Below are 17,200 nucleotides of genomic sequence, written 5' to 3' on the forward strand. Positions count from 1 at the left end.
TCCATCTTTGGATGCTTAGCCTCCAGCACTCGTCTTGCCCCTAGTACATCTGAGTGCAAACACCTGCTGACTAAAAGCCCCGTCAGATTTGCAAGGGGTTTCTTTCTTTCTTTGTTTTATTTTTAAGATTTTATTTATTTATTTGCCAGAGAGAGAGAGAGCATGAGTGAGGGGCGAGGAGAGGGAGAAGCAGGGTCCCCACTGAGCAGGGAGCCTGATGCGGGGCTCGGTCCCAGGCCCCCGAGATCATGACCTGAGCCGAAGGCAGATGCTTAACCGGCTGAGCCATCCAGGTGCCCCTGCAAGGGGTTTCTAAAGGCTACACCTGAGTTTCTCCGGGTCCCCACTCCCAGCCTGGGTTACAGTGAGGCTATTACATTAGTAAGGGTAACCTGTATCTCTTCCCACAGTGTCATCCATTTGGTTCTAAGTGGTCCAGGGGTTGCTCTCAGGAACAGCCTTTTGATGTTGTCTGTCTCGGTCTGCTTTGTGGATGTTGCCTGTACCCTAATCAGCCCTGGCCAGGACTTGTCCTGAGAAAGAGGAGGTCCCTGCCAAGGGTGTATCTCCTGGAGCTGCCAAGCTGCAACCCCTCTTGGTGCCTGAGTCCTATCAGTGTGTCCCTGGAGTCTTTGCTCGTGGCACACTGTGTTCCCTGTTCAGATGGAACCCATGCGCCTCTCCCCTCCAGTATCACTTTGCCAGCTGGACACCACTGTCCCAACCCTCGTGGCTCAGAGCTGGATGTGGAAATGCTCCTTTAGCTTCTTTTCTGCCCTTCCTTGTGCAGGAGTCAACGTTCCTCTCTTCTCCAGGCTGCCTGCCTGGGAGAGAAAGCTTCTCTCTGACACACACACACACACGCACACACACACACACACACACACAGCCTCCAGTGAACCTTCTAGTGCCCACGGCCCGAGGTCATCGAACACGGCCAGACGTGGCTGAGCTCAGGCTAGCTCATGCTGCCATAGCTCCCACCCCTTGGTGAACATAAACTTTCCAGTGACGAACTTAGTTTTGTGATGTCTAGACAGAATGGCTCATAAGCAAACTTTGATGTGGACCCCAGGCTAGAAATTGGTTAACGTTGGTTTGGACCGCCCGTCTTTCTCCAGGTTTATTGAAAGCATTCCGTAGGATGGGAATGTGCCAGGCGTTTCTCCGTGTTCCCTGCGCAGGGGTGATCTGAGAGCAGTGAGTGAGCTGGTGCCGGTGTCCGGGTGCGATGGGGCTGCCTCCCTTTGTACTCCGCGGGTCTGGGTGTCTGCTTCCCACTCTTCCCTCTCTTCTGCTGGGGCATCGGCCCTCCGTGTGCCTGCCATGTGCGGGCAGAGGCCCGTGAGGACCCGAGCCCCCCCAGCACTGGAAAAGCAGCTCCCGGCACCGGAAGAAGCACCAGCAAGGTGTTCACGCGTGAACAGGCAACTCTGTCCTGCTGACCTGTCCTCCCCTCTTCATTTCCTTGTTTTGCCCCCTCTCGTAGTCTCTGCTGCTGCCTCAGTCCCGTTTCAGGTCCCTGGATCTCTCCTTCCTTTAGTTCACCTGTTTCCTGTTGGGCTACGTCGCTGGTGAGGAGAGCTCCAGCACCATTTCTGAATACGCCAGGTTCGGGCAAGGAGACTTTTTGCCAGGCTTTGTTTCTACAGTAAGAGAACACCAGGATCTGTTTTTGTTCTGGGCAGATGTCCCCTTTCACTGTGATCCTCTTGAAGATGGATGGTGTCACCTTTAGAACCCGCTAATGCTGTGTGTGTGTGTGTGTCCCTTGGAGGAGGGTTACACAGAGGTGGAGGGGGGGATTTGTTGACTTTGCCATAAGGAAGAACAGCTGAATGATGCACCAAGCACTTGACATACAGAGTCAGTCCTCCCCACAGCCCTGGGAGGACACACTCTATCACAGGATCCACGTTGTGTAGCTCCTGAAAGGACACACAGCTGGAAGGGGGGAGGGGAGACTGAGAATTTGCACCCAAGTCTCTCGGATTCTAATGTTTGCCCTTCCCTCTTGGACAGTCCTGCCTCTCGTAAACAGCCCACCTGCCAGGACTTGGCAGAAGGCCATTTTCCTCTCGAACCTGCCCCGCAAGCATGGGTTTCAGTTCGTGCTTCTTGCAGGTATGTTTGGTTAACCAGAGGCTGAAAGACCGACTCATTCATAGTTGGGTGGGAAAAAAAGTGTAACCCTGCCTTTAAAAAGTTCCTTCTGCATTAGATCAGGGTTTAAAGAATATGAGCCCCAGACCTCGAGGCCCCCAAACCAGTCACGGCACACTGACCCTACATCTCCCCCGACCTGGTCTCTCTGTGAAACTGACACTTTTTCAAGTTGTCAGTGGGAAGCAAGTGTTCTGGGCAAGTCCTGTGTTAGTGTCTGTGCTTGCACTCTCGTCTGTTTCTTCGTTGTATCTTTTTAATGCCCTCCTATTCTTATAAGGCTGGAGAAACCAGAAAACCACAGTGGATCAATCAGTGTGAGGGGATGTGAACAGTAGTGCTGTGTGTGTTTTCCTCTAGAGGATTTTAAAGGTCTCAGCTATTATTAACATTGAATTTATTATCTATATTTAAGATAAACCCACTAAAGATGATTTGGGGATGAGCCATAAGTCTGTGGTGTGTGTATATATCTGCACACATGTGTAATGCGTGTACACACTTCTGGGCGTTGGCACACACCCATGGGATGCTAATGCCTCTGCAGCGTCGTGGCTCATGATTTTCTTGGTTAGCTGTTGAAGTGCCTGGTGTCCCTCATTAGTAATAACTTATTTGGGGTTATGTTGAGTTGGGGAATGCATTGTAGTGATATATCAGGGATGGCTGTAAAATCACGAAACTGGATTTTTTTATTTTTAGATTTTATTTATTTGAGAGAGAGAGAGAGAGACAGAGAGTGCTCGTGAGGGGAGGGGGAAGGAGAGAATTCCAAGCGGACTCCGCATTGAGCATGGAGCCCGACGTGGGGCTCGATCCCATGACTGCAAGATCGTGACCTGAGCCAAATGATGCTTAACCGACTGAGCCACCCAGGTGCCCCAGGAGACTGGATTTAATGGACCCCTCAGTATGGGTGCATTCAGAGGAAGGGCAATCTTCAAAGATGTTGTTTTGGGAGGGGGCTGCCCACTTCTATTACTGATGCTGTCCTTGTTCAGAACAGTGTTGGCACTCTGCCTTGGACATGGTCGTCAACAGCTGGTTTACGGGCCTGTGCGAAAACTTGGACTTGCTGTTCGGGACTCACTGGGAGTTTCTGACCAGGAATGAAATTACTGAGCTTGATCACCTGCCCTTTTTATCACTCTTGGCTCTGAGTGATTAGTAGCCATTTCCAAAAATCAAATATGCCTTAAAGGTTGAAAATTATGCTGTTGGCTCTGGGGGGAGCCAATCCATTAGAGGGGCTCCAGAAATATTTTGCATAATGGCACCTTCATGGGCATATCAAAGATCTCCCAAGGGGACTGTTTTGAAGGGTGGCCTACACGACAGGTGTATGAGTCCTAGGATCTGAAAATAGCCCACCTGTACCCAGTGATGGCTGTATTTGCATTGCCTCCACCATTAAATTTAGACTCCTGAGCATTTCAGGCTCCTGGGCTCTGGCCCCTCACCACTTTTCAGTTTTGTTTTTCACTTTGGGATCGTCCTGCCTAAGGCCACGTTGTAACAGACCTTTACTGCATTTCTTAGAGGCCTTTTTTGCTTCTTGGCTTTCTGCTGACACGAGAAGGGGAATTGTGTGTGTGTGTGTGTGTGTGTGTGTGTGTGTACGTGTATAAAATTTATATATATTATTTATAAGGCAGCAGATACACTTAAGCCCTTCTCCTGTACTGTGGGAAACAATGTTTTAATTGCCTTCTTTTGTCTACTTTAGCCCCATGATCATTAACTTTGTTTCTCAGCATCTGCAGTTTTGAAAATGACTTGTACCCTTAGCAGATGTGATACAGAAACCAAACCCCAAACCCACACGGTGCAAGCACTCGGGAACTGTGAGAATGCCCTAGAAATGCTTTCTTAGTCATTCCCCTCAGTTGGTGAACTTTGTAGGCCCTGCAGTCAGCTCTCGCCGTGTGATTAAAGCATGCACAGAGTGACATGTAGGTGAGTAGAGATTTTGTCCCTGTCCTTTGGACTCCTAGTGGCACTTAACCTACTCACATGCCCAGCTCAGATTTAAAAAGAAACCCAGATGTTCTCAGATCTGTTAAATGTCAAAAATACCATCCAGCATAGATTCGGATGGAGTTAAACTACGTGCAAGTTTGGATAGGTACTTTCTTGCAGTAAATTTTTATTATCTCCTTCTCTTTAACCGTTGATGCAAACATGGAGACTAGGCGAGGGGAGCTCACCAAGTCTTAAGAATTCGGTGTGTTGGTTTGCTGGTAAACATTGCTGGAAGAACTGTCTACCAGAAGAGCCCTTCTGACCCAAGCTGTGGTTGTCCTGGGTTTGTGACAAGCTGCCATATTACCTTGTCACCAGTGGGATGTTTATATTAAAAAGCAAAGAAAATATAATCCGGAGTTCTCTCGAAATCTGCGCACGGCATGAGAAGTCTCTCTGGTTGTACTGCGTCGGGATGTAGCTGGGGCGTAACACAGTGGGAGCAATCCCAGGGCTCCTGGAACTTCCAGGAAGCAGGTTGCAGTTCTCCTTGGAGAGATGAGAAGGGACTTCCCTGTGTTCCAGAATATACCGGATTTCTTCAGGTCCTTGGAGGAAGCGTGGATGGGGGTCTTGGAACCTTCTACTGATTTTTGCCCTGAGTCCTTCCCGTAAATTCAGCAACCAAAATGGGGGTCTTGGGGGTTTAGGGTCCATCCAGGAATATGGTCTTTCCTGGTTATTAAATCCAGGTTACTGTGCTCTCATCAATCATACGAATACTGGAAGATCATGGCATTCGTTTGCACCACCGTCCGTTTTCACGAGTATTGTTCTTGACCAAACAGACCACAGCCTGACCTTCCGCTTTTCCTTTATTTGTTGATGCAGTTGAAATGACTTGACGTGCCGTGTAAGCTGATCTCCACCAAGCTGTTATTCTTTATTCTTGTTAAGTGTGAAGGCTTCCCCAGCCTGGTTATGCATTGTTGGCTGAAAAATGTTGGAAGTCAATAGACTTCCAAAGAAGGCTGCCAAAGTCTGAAGTCAGTACCAGTTTGGAGCATTTGTAGATAAAGTTGGGCTAACCTGCCACACAATTACAATACAGTGTCTCTTTCCCCAAAGCAAACTAACTGAGATGGGGGCAGGGGAAGAAGTTGTACAGGCAGTGGAGAAAGAAGGAACAGCTGGGAAAAGGTCTCTGTGTTTTTCCAAATTCTTCTGTTTGCTGGGTACCCTTCCCTGAGGATGTCATGCCAGGCCCGGCTGGAGTTTGATAGCATCACGTGGTTTAAATTAAAGGCCAATTGAATAATGAGAGATGAAAGATTTGCTGTGTTTGGATTGTGAGTTTCAGGCAAGATTGTGTCTTAAATTTTGTATCTTACAATATCGCACCTACGGGAAGGCCAATCACATTTAAAGTCCAAAGTTGTGTAGAGGGTTAGTGGGTGTGTCTTATCAGAGCTCCTAGATTTTGGTAGGCCGGAGAGCGGGATTTGTAGCTGCCTCCAGGCAATGAGAAAATTATATTGCGTTGCGAAGGGTACCAGGCAACTTTGTGTTGGATGACCAGACTCTGAGAGCTCTTCCAGTGATATTCCAGTCTTCCATTTCATGAAAAGTTAAGCTGGTTTTAAACCTTTTGTCATGCTTCATAGCATCATTTCTTCAGAACAGGAACACGTGTGCCAATCCTTCCAAAAGGGATTTTCGGCAGAGTTCCTGATACCCCCTCCTATCTGTCTTTCCTTCCCTCAATTCTATGTTTCAGTGACCAAAATAGGCCAGACATGGGTAGGACGGGAGCCTCGTAGGTGCTTGGGGCCTAGGTGGAGGCCACGTGGAAATGGAGAGTGGCCCTGCGGTGTGGTGAGGCTGGGGTGTCAAGGGGAAAGAGGGAGGACCCTTAATGGACTGGCGGGGAGGGAGGACGCAGGAAGGCCTCTTGGAGCAGGGACCCCTGAGCCATACCTAAAGACTGGCGAGTTCCCCAGACAAGAGTGTATTTGCTGGCAGGGTGGGTGGCTTAGGGGACGGCCTGAGCAGAGACCCTGAGATGGGGAACTTGGTGGAACGGGGTGCCTGGAGGGGTGGGTGCGGGGACCGTGCTGTGGGAGCACCCAGTCTGAAGCCCGGAGTGGGGCCATGGGCAGGGCCAGATCGTGGGAGGCAGGCAGAGTGCAGAGAGGCGCCTGGTGAGGTGTGTAGTCCACGGGGGAGGTCAGCGTGGGCTTCGGGGGCTCCTGGGGTGCCGTGAGGAGGGGGGTGTGAACAGGACAAGGAGCCTGCTGACTGGGGAACCGTGTGCCTCTTCACCTTAGCTTGTGTGGGGCTGTGGTTGAGGCCTAATGCGTGCTGATGCTTTGAGAGGGTTGGGGCTTGGAGGAGAGGGGCCCCCCACCCCGAGGCGAGTAGAAATAGGTCAGCACAACTGGGCCAGAGAGCAGGAATGAGGACGGCAAGTCACCGTCCATGCTTCCGGCCAGGCCAAAAGATGGCACGTCTCTGAGTCAGACGGGGGCCTCGGCTGCCGGCTTGCAGGCTTCTGTGGCCTCCGTGGTACGCTTTCCTGAAGCCAGCCAGAGCGCCCCGGGGCGGGGGGGGGGGGGCGACGATGTGTAGCACTTGATGACCAGTGCCCAGGCCTGCGCAGCTTGACGGCTCTCTCCCTCAGGGCTCGGAGTGAGCAGGAAGGATTGCCAAGGCTGGCTTTTGTTTTAGACCTGAGCCTTGAGGCTGTAAACTTCCAACCTAATTGCTCAGTCTGGGGGTTTTATACTCCCAGTGGTCGGTTAATGGGATGGATGTTAATATTTTGCAGAGCACTAGAGCCTGAGAAAGATCCATAAAACACCCTCCTGTTGGGTGCCGCGCGACACTTCATTTGGAAAGAGGGACGGGGTCAGAGGCTCCTCCTAAATCCTGCCGTGAGCCCCTCCTGCTGGCGTTTTGCAGGTGACCCTTCCTTGTGCATTTCTGCGCCTTTCCTCTTCCAGCTGGTCTTGATGGTTTGATTGAAAACTCACGAGAAGTTGTTTTTTAAAAAGAATCAAATCTCTTGGAGCACCTTGCTGGGTACCTTAATTGTCCCCAGTGACGTGCCCGCATTCTCAGTTCCTCAGTGCTGTTTTTCCGCTGCCCCACGCACACCGCTGGATGTGTGAACTCCTTCCACGTGTGAAGTAGTTGTGCTGTAACTCCCTCCTTGTTACCGGAGTATTGCTTCCAGGGCGTGTGACATAGAGCATCTTTGCAGGCGAAGACAGAGTGTCCTCACAGTCGTGCCCTGAAAGCGGGCGGCTGTGGCCCTCGGTGCTCTCTGAGGATTCAAGAAGGCTGGGCTGTTTGCCTCGGGGGCCATTTTTCTCTTCCTTGGCCGGAGGTTCTCCCTGCAAGCTTGATGGTTGCAGGAATGGTCTGTGGGTCCTTTCTAGTCCCCATGGGGGCGGGGAGCATATGGGCCCCCAAAAGGCCACCATGAGGCTCGGCTGTGACTTAGCGCCCTCCCAGCCCATCTGAGGCCATCTGTCCTGCCTTCCAAACAGGCCTCCTGTTATAGCTGCTCTCTCACACCCCACTCACCATATGCAGCTAGTTCTAAATGCAGGTGCACTTGAGGATCGAATACATGGGGTTATGGAGAAGAGCGGTGTCTGCAGAACCTTTGTCCTGGCATTGATGGGGTCACGCAAATGCTCGGGTGCTGCTATAGTGGTTCTTCGTGCCGGCCTCTCAGATGGTTCGCGCCCTGCCTCTTCCTCGGAGTGCACAGTCAGCCCGGGCATGCTGGATCTGTCCCACTTATTAAATAAAGATCCCCAGCTGCTTCTTGTACTGGGATTGGAAACACTGGTTTCTGGATTTGTCTCCATAGACTCACCACTTCTTGGACAGGGAGGTGACCAAGAAAGCAAAGCAGGAACTATCTTAAAGTAGAGAAGGGACTTTGATAAAGATGTTTACGTGAGACTTTTTTCTGGGTGCGTCTTGCCTGAATGGTGTGAGTACCTGGGCTTTGGCAGGGAAGCATCTTCCGGACCCCTCTGTGTCCCAGTCTCCCCTTCTCCTCAAGTTCCCCCTTGCCTCTGCCAGAGCACGCTCTTCTGTGTTGCCCTGAAGGGCCCAGTCCAGAAGAGCCTTCTCGAACCTCCGTCTCCCCAAATCTGGGTCAGCGCCCCTAAACTCTGTCCCAGAGCACCTTGTACTTTCCCTGTCCAGGACCCCCTGTGCCTCCGCGTCCTTCAGGGCAGCTCAAGCTGGCACGTTCTGGATCGTGGCGAGTCCGCGGAGAGGAGTTTCTGGATGATCAGTAATACTTCCTGCAGCACCCGTCACACGGTTTTCACTCAGTAGCCGCATGGCCGCTATTCGCGGTGCATAAGTAATGCCGTGTATTTTGGGCACTCTCATAGTTTTGTGATGAGTTTGCTGTTCGTTTGTAGTCTGTTTCTAATCTGGCTCATTAGGAATTAGCAAACTTGTCTCATGCTCAAAATAGATTGTGTTGCCAAGATTTAAAGCCAAATTCTGACTGCAGATATGCTGTGAATTTTTCTATTTCTTAATCCTTTTTTTCTTTGCTATCCTCTAGCCTGTGTGCTATTTGGGGAGAAAAGCCACAAATCTAAATCTTCTGAGAGGAGACAGTACACCGAGTATCCTTCGGGAGCGGCCACGTGCCCTGGTACTGAAAAGGTTCCTTCATTCCCTGACTCACTTAGCCTCAGCGTCTTCGAACTGAAAGTAGCCCCCAGTTGGTCCCCGTCCAGGTACTTCGTCCGCAGCGTCCCTGAGGACAGGCCTCGCCTTCCCACTGGGATTCCCTGAGCAGCAGCACTGCAGCCTCTGGCTGCTGTCCGAGCCATGGGGAAAGGTCTGGGGGACCTCATTTGCCTTCTGGGTACAGTGCAGAGTTAGGGTAGACAGCCCCGCACCCACAGCCCTGTCTCTGAAGTTTCTAGGCAGCTGATACCCACCAGTCTGGTCCTAATACCTCTCGCACATGAAGATCTCCCCAGTATTTGAGATCTACTGTCCTGCCACCTTCTTCTGCCACCTGTAAGTGAAAGAAACATCTGGGTTCCTCCCCGTTGTAGGATTTGGGGAGGTTCCTTCGAGCAGCCCTCGGCTGCCCCGTTTTCCGTGTGCACCTTGGAGCTTCCTCGCCAGCGCTGTGCTCCCTTTGTGTGTGATCTCACTGTCCGGTGTAGTTAATGTGAGTGCTGAGCAGAGGCCACTATTGCTTTCCTTGTTAAGTAAATTAAGTGGCTTTGGAAAAGCACTTAACACAGGGTCTGGCAGTAAGAAAGCACTCGTTAAATGCTCGTTTCTAGATGCTGCTGTTTGTTAACTCATGCAGAGGTTCCACTGTGCCGGGAGCCCAGCTGGGAGGGGTCCGGGAGCCCAGTGTTTACCCCCGCTGTTGGCTGGGCTGCCTAAAGGAGCACCAGTTGCACACAGAGGCTGTTGGGGCTCGCCGAGGAACCAGCCAGCGCCATCTGCGGAGCACCCTGTCTCCTTTCCCAGGTAGGGCGCCCCGGCCTGCGGTGTCCCGCAGAGTGTCTGGAATTTCCACTTAGGCAGGTTTGGTAGTCTGAGAGACAGCTCCGTGTGTTTAGGGTCAAGCTTGGCTGATGATGGCTAAATCGCTTTGATGAGTTCGTTGGCCCCCAGCAAAGCAGCAAACCGGGTCGGGATGGCAGCCGGGGGGATGGGTGGACCTAAGGTGGGAGGAGGATGAGCGCTGGGGGGATTGGGGCAGGAGCAGCAGATAGGCTGGCCCCTTGCTCCCTCCACACCCAACTGCTTTCTGTTTCTCATGGGAGTGGAAAGCTGGAGGGCGAGCTCCAGAGACATAGGAACGCAGGGACTTGGCCGCTCCAGGTGTGGGGTCCCTGGGGTAACTCTTCTGAGCTGGTTTTTACAGCCCCAGAAGGGACAAAGAAGGGGGGCATCAGGACCTCCAGCCCGGGGACTGTGTGCTCGCCGGATTTCTGGGGAAAGAACACACTGACTCCTCTCCTAGGAGGGGCTTGGTGGCCATCTGTCTGGCTGGACCCATGGTGTGGGTCCCTGGTTATACATTGAAACTCCTTGAACCCTGGGAAAGCCCATGAGAGGGTTAGGTCATGGGCCCCTCCAGCCCACCCCCCAGCGTGGCCATGGGATGGAGATACCTTTCAGCTTGCCTTGCCCCCTCCTCTGGTTTTTGTTTCAGGGCTGGGTCTTGCTGATAAATGTGAAATTAGGGAGTCTTAAGGAAGGAACCACAGTGAGCCAGGGTGAGCTGCAAACTGTCTTGGGAAGAAGAAGTACAGGATGGCAATAGTCAAATGGGCATTTCTTCAATCATGGACAAGCCAGTGGTTGAAAGAATTAAACCAGTGATTAAAAACGCGGTTTGAGCATTTTGTTGCAGAGGAAAGACCTGCTGTATGAGATGCTTCTCTTCTTTCTGAATACCTCTGAAAGTGTTGTGGTTTCGGTTGTGCCCGCCCCTCTTTGCTTTGGAATTGTGTTTCTTGAGCTTGGGGTGAGAGGATGAGAATGTCTGTGTTTACCACATACCCCCCCCCCATTGTAGAGCTGTCACACATTAATGATGAAACTCCAGAGGAGCACAGGAAGCAGAAAGAAGTAATATATAATCCATATATATAAGCGACATTGCCCTGGCTCCTTCTAAGCTTTAGTCTCTTTGTTTCTTAATATACTTGAGATAATAACATGTTAGGGTTTTGTTTTTTTTTTTTCCTTACTTGTAAATTTTAACAGTACATCACAAGTATTTTTATATGATCTGAAAAGTGTTTTTTTATGAAGATTGTATGGATATGTCCCAGTCTACCTAGCTAATTCCCTGCTGGTCATTTAATTTATAGTGAACATGTTTTTACATGAACCTTGGCTGCATTTTTCACTATTTCCTTAGAATAAATTCCTGGAGTGGAATTATAGGGTCAGAGAGTTTGAACCTTGCTGAAGCTTTTGATAGTGTTGTCAGCTCCTTTCCGGAAAGGTTGTACCAGTCTGTACTTGGACCAGGAGCCTCTTTGTACCTTTGCCGCACGGAAATGTTAACGTTTGCAAATAAAATCTTTGTTCCTTGCCTAAGGGTGGTTGACATTGCCATTTTCAATACTTTAATTCTATTGAACAGCTTCCTGTGTGTATTAACTGATTCCGTAGCCTGTTTATTCATCACTTTGTATACGCTGTTTAATAAGGGTTACAAATTACATCCCTTTGTCTATTTCTGGGGCTAATATTTTCCCTGACTTTTTTCTTGTCTTTTTTAAACAGGAGGACCTCACTTTATGCATTTAAATTCTCATTCTTTTCCTCTGTGGTTTCTTCCATTGCTTTGAAGCTTAGAAATGCCCTTCTCATCTAGAAATCAGATAAATAATAATTACATATTCTTCTGGTGTTCGGTTTGTTTGCTTGATTTCTGTGTTTAACTCTTCATCCATCTGAATTTATTTGGCACTTCTGAGAAGTGAAAGTCAACTCAGACTTTCCCCCTCTCCTCCTGGAAGCTAAGCAGTGGTCCGGGTGTGACAGCCATTCGCTTTTTCTTCGTTTCCAGGGGAGCAGTTTCTAACTGTCCCTCCCTCATCCTCCCTTCCCTCTGGGTTGGGGCCAGGTGGAGGGAGTCCCAGGCTGGGTGGGGAGGACTAGCTTCCTTGAGTCAGCCCCTTTGGACGCCAGTGATGCTCTGTATTGACAAAGCTCTTCCCCCGCATCAGCTCACGGGATGTCTCGTGGTTGGGATCCTCACCCTCCTGGCCACGTGAGGGAGAGGCGCTGGGGGACGGGGAGGAGCTCAGTGAGTGCACAGCGCATCCTGGAGTATCCTAACCTGTGTGGTCTGCATTTCAATTCCAGACTTCTCCCCATGGGCCCAGCTCGAGGAAGACTCAAGTCCAGTCTTGGGGCCGCCACTTGCTTGAACAAATCACTGAGCAGTCTGCCTCAGTTTCTCCATTTTTAAGTAAGAAGAGCGGGAATTAAAGACCCTGTCTGGCTTACATCTTGTGAAGCTCAAATGAGACAAAGTGCTTGAGAGCATGTTGAATCCTCTAAGTGTTAAATAATGAAATGTTATATAACTTCAAAGCATGACAGCATCTTAAATTCAATCTTAGGTGCTAAGGATTGTAAGAGATGCCACCATCTTATTATCCCTAAGAAAACAAAACAAAACTGTGACCAGGGTGTCCTGCCATCAATTTTAAGAGGGGCTGATGTCCATTTCAGAGATGTCAGGATGGGAAAAATCATGCATCTTGGAGCAGATGACATTTGATGTTTGGACCTGCCTCTCCTGAGGGGTGTCCTAGCTGCCAGGTATGGATTTTGGGTGCTTGTGTAAGGATTGCGGAGGAAGACAGTCATTGCGATACCGGTATCTTATTCTCCAATACCAAATTTTCATTTTGCACCGATTCCTGAGGCTCGTTTTTCCTCTTTGTAATTCTACTTTATGGTGCTTTTCTTAGAGAAGACACGATTCTCCAAATTTCTCCATCTCATTTCCATTGTGCTGACAGAGAAACTCTGAATTCAGCCCAGGTGTCTTCCTCTTGTCTTTCTTTGAATTGTCAGGCCTAAGCCACAGAAGCCATCAGAATCTGCCTTCTGTGTGGAAGTCAGCAGCCCTTCATCCCGTCCCCTTGCCGAGATGTGGGGGTGGGGGGAGGACCCTTTCCAGTCTGGCTGTGAATTTGAATTCTGTCTCTGCCATTTATTCTTTGCGGGATCTGAGACAAGTGCCATCTTTCTGATCCTCAGTTTTTTCTTCTAGCAAATGAGGGTGAAAAGATCTTTTCCGGAGCCCTAGCAGCGTTTCTTGGGCTTATTCTAGATTCTCCGTAAACATCACCTTCCTTCTTGCCTCTCTTAGAAGTTGTAGGTGACGAGAGTGCAGGGGATGTGAGTTTCACTCCGTCGGTAGCCTGTCAAGTATGTCCGGTTGAGCCTGCACATACATTTGCGTGCCCTCTTGGATGGAGCCTGATCCGTTCGCTTCTTTCATCTTTCTGTCCAGGGCCCCCTTCAGTAGCTGTGTCTGGCCCCCAGCTCTGTAGATGACCCTGCCACAGACCTCGCAGCAGAGTGGGGTCCATACCTTGTTGCCTGAGTTGGCGAACTATACTTTTTACATTTAACCTAGCATTTCAAAATACAGTTCGGTCCGTAAGGCCTGTCTCGTGTTCTCTTCCGGATGTGATTTCTAGCCCAGTGTGGCCTCCTGACCTCCTCCGGACTGGACTCACCGTCTTCCCTGTCCAAATACATTCATCCCGAAAGAGGAGGTATTTTCTTCAGATCACCAACGCGTAGGGCTTCGCTTCTGGAGCACTGGACATGACAGAGACGCTTTGGAAATCATGGGGGCAGTGTTCTTCTTTGATGCTATTATTAGACTCTTCAAACCCCTGCTTGTCTGTAGCCTCACAGGACTTGGAGGGGGGCAAGTGGGAGGAGATTCCTAGTAATGTCATTTTGCAAGAAACTGCAATGTCATTTATTTGGTCCAAAGTCATTCAGCAAGAACATATCACAGTAACCCTCAGACCTGAGAGCCGTCCAGCAGGGTGGCTTGCTTTCCCCACACCTTAGCCCCGGCTCTTCGGGCTCCTCACTTGGCTTCCTTTCTCATCAGGCTTCTTCGACGGTGTGCATAGGGAAATGATAAGGATGGGGGGTTTGGGTGGGGAGAACAGCTTTCAGTAGCCAGTGGGTTGTCCTTAAGTTAAGAGGCCATTTCGTTGAGACAAAAGAATGATCCTTCCCTACTAGGAGCTTCTGTTTTATACCCCACTTCCTTAGGGAAACAAGGGGGCTTCCCCAGGGCTTACTGGGTGGAGCCAGATGGTATTGCTCATTCTGGCATGAATGGGTGCTAGGAGGCACAAGTGCTTTGTGCGGAGGAATCACATGGTCTGTCTTGCTGCTGTGGGCTCCATCATGGAACGGAGTGTAGGCTGGGTCTGTGCTGCACGGCAGAAAGCCTGCGTGGACGTGGCAGACGCAGCAGGAGGATTTCACTGGGAGCCAAGTCCATTTCTGACTCATACTGTGCTCAGCGGCAGTGCGCGTGGTCAGGTGCTGAGGCTGGGGAGTGGGTCTCACGCCTCCTCACCTGCTACCACCCGCTAGGGTGCTTGCTGGTGACCTGCAGCTGGGTAGCCAGCCAACGCGGTTCTAGCAGTGACAGGGGACCTCCTTGCTCTTCCAAGGCTGAGGAGTGGATGCGATTACTGAGTTATTTGCAGGAGGGTCGTGGCCCCTCGCTTGAATTCTCCTGGCTCCAGGGTGGGAGCCCGCTGCTACAGACCCCAGCGCCCTGTCACACCGTGCTGTCCGCTAGGCTTTCTGGATGTGTCCAGCTCTAGAATGCAGCCCAGTTAACGAAACACACTGAAAAGAGAAAGTAGGATTTGGCTCAGGATTGCTACTGTATATGGTTTAGCTTTTATTTTCCTTCCTTAATGAAAATTGAAACACAGTCTCCTTCGGCTTCTGTTGACTTTATGTTAGACATAAAGATTTCCTTCAAGGGGCACCTAGGTGGCTCAGTCGTTAAGCGTCTGCCTTCGGCTCGGGTCATAGTCCCAGGGTCCTGGGATCGAGCCCCGCATCGGGCTCCCTGCTCAGCGCGGGAAGCCTGCTTCTCCCTCTCCCACTTGCCCTGCTTGTGTTCCTTCTCTCGCTTTGTCTCTCTCTGTCAAATAAATAAAAAAAATCTTAAAAAAAAAAAAAGATTTCCTTCGAGACTTTAAATGTTATTATTCCCTAGCTTTTTAGTTCTGATTTGTTTTACAAGTTGCTGTGCTTCATCCTGATCCTCTCACTCATCCCTTTTACCTTTTTCTCCTTGGATTTTGTTCAGTGATGGTTTGATAGAAAGAAGTGACCTTGCTTGTCACTGCTTGCATCTCTCCTGTGTCCTCTCGCTGCGGCCCCGCCCCACCGCCTGGTCAGCTGTTCACCATGCACCTGCTGGGGACCGCGGCCCAGAGCGCCGAGCCCCGCGTCTGCTCTCCAGGGACTTACAGTCTGCTGAGACCAGCTAGAAGCTGCTGGCTCTTTCTAGCCGCTACTGACCACCGACCAGTGGCAGTCACCACTTCCCTGAGCTTCCCTTTCCTCGCTGTCGAAAGCAGGTAGATTCATCCCCACCGCTGAGTTTTTATATTTAAATGAGGAAATTTAGGTGAACATTTAGGAAATTTTATATTTAAATGAGGAAATTAGGTGATGTTTAAGCATGGGTCTATGTTATATTTAGAAAATTTCGGTAAAACAGGGTCTAACTGGCAAATCTGTAGAGTCATGGTTTTTGCGTGGAAGCCTGCGTGCTTTTTCTTCTTCGTGCATCCGTCTGTGGCCCGGATTCCCTCGTGCGGCTCACTTCCACGGCGGGAGGCTTTTTCGCAAATATATTACAGTTCCATCCTTTCCCCTCCTACGCCTGATTCTGTCTGTGTCAGTGTTTAGATACCATCTTGTTTACAAACCCCCCTTCCCTGTCTCCTCAGGGAGAGGCCTGTGTGCATCTCAGTGGTAAATGAATTGTCTAAATCATTTAGCATAACGCAAAATACGGTGACCCTGATGGCATGCGCCTTTATACAACCCACTTATACAGTATTTAAATGTATGCAGAGGATCTTCTTTCTGATTACCAAATGATGATGTTAAGGGGGAGAAAAAAATAAGACCTCTGCTTTCCTGGGTCCTTCGTGGGTTTGGAAGAGCTCGATCCTTATTTCTCTGGTTTTCTGTCATCATGGGAAAATGTCAGCATTCCTTGCAAATATGTATATCTTGGAATAAACCACAAACTAAATGAGAATGCATGGCTATGTAATAAAGATTCTTAAAACCATGAAAACAGATGATGTGTTTTTTTCACATGTGAATTGGGTCACCCTATGGGAGAATTGTAGGAGCTGATTTAGTTCAGAAACGTTCACAATATTTCAACACTGTATCATGGAGTCTTGATATTAACGACTGAAAGGGAGGGGCCTTACCCATCATTTAAGACAGCCCCAGGCTTTAGGTCCAGACGCTGGCTTCAGACCCTGGCTGTGACCCTTACTTTGCTTAAAAACATTTTTTTTAAATTGTAGTAAAATACATATAACATAAAATTTGCCATCTTAACTATTTTTAAGTGTGCAGTTCAGTGGCATTAAGAATATTCATACTGTTGTACAGCCATCACCACCATCTACCTCCAGAACTTTTTCATCATCCCAAACTATAGTTCTGTCCCCATTAAACACTAGCTCCCCCCCTCCCTCTCCCCCCCAGACTCTGGCCACCACCATTCTACTTTCTGTCTCTAGGAATTTGACTGCCGTTAGGAACTCCATATAAGTGGAATTATACAGTATTTGTCCTTGTGTGACTGGCTTATTTCACGTGTGTGAGTCCTGAGAGTTCATCCATGTCATAGCATGTGCCAGAATTTTTTTCCCTTTTAAGGGAATCTCATTGTATGTATGTATCATGATTTGTTGATCTGTTCATCTGTAGGTGGACATTTGGGCTGCTTCCACTATTGTGACTCAACTGCTGTGAGCATGGGTGTATATATATGAGTATCTGTTCAAATCTCTGCTGTCCCATTCTTTTGGGTCTATACTCAGAAGTGGGGTTGCTGGACCATCTGGTAATTCTACTTTTAATTTTTTGAGGAACCACCATCCCGTCTTCCTTAACGGTTGCACCATTTTGCATTCCCATCAACAGTGCACGGGGGCTCTAATTTCTCATTTCTCTACATCCTTGCCAATGCTTGTTATTTTCTGAGTTTGTTGTTTGTTTTTGTTTTTGTTTTTGTTTTTTTTCCTGATAGGCTTACTGTGCTTTTTTGACCTTGGGTTGTTAAGAGAATTGAATGAGTTGACACTTGTAAAGGGTGTCAAGCCTCTTAAAACGCTCTGCAGGCCTGGCTAAGTGATTTGTGTCAAGTTTAAGTTTATGGACAAGGAAGTTGAGGGGAGACCCTGAGACAGACAGCAACACACACCCTTCCTCAGGGCCACCTGCT

General features: G+C 49.4%; 1 protein-coding gene and 1 long non-coding RNA gene across 3 annotated transcripts in view; both read left to right on the forward strand.

Moving 5' to 3' along the window:
- GALNT2 (polypeptide N-acetylgalactosaminyltransferase 2) overlaps positions 1-17,200 on the forward strand; it is a 184,008-nt gene that overhangs the window by 46,541 nt on the left and 120,267 nt on the right. The window lies entirely within an intron of this gene.
- On the forward strand, positions 392-16,033 carry LOC118544985 (uncharacterized). 2 transcript variants are annotated; one of them, XR_013449459.1, is made up of 3 exons: positions 392-1,651; positions 2,023-2,124; positions 15,029-16,033. It is a non-coding gene; the product is annotated as an uncharacterized LOC118544985 (long non-coding RNA). The 2 variants fall into 2 exon arrangements; XR_013449458.1 differs by lacking the exon at positions 15,029-16,033 and adding an exon at positions 12,019-12,474.

This window comes from Halichoerus grypus, chromosome 7 (assembly GCF_964656455.1).
Source record: "Halichoerus grypus chromosome 7, mHalGry1.hap1.1, whole genome shotgun sequence".
Taxonomy (NCBI): domain Eukaryota; kingdom Metazoa; phylum Chordata; class Mammalia; order Carnivora; family Phocidae; genus Halichoerus; species Halichoerus grypus.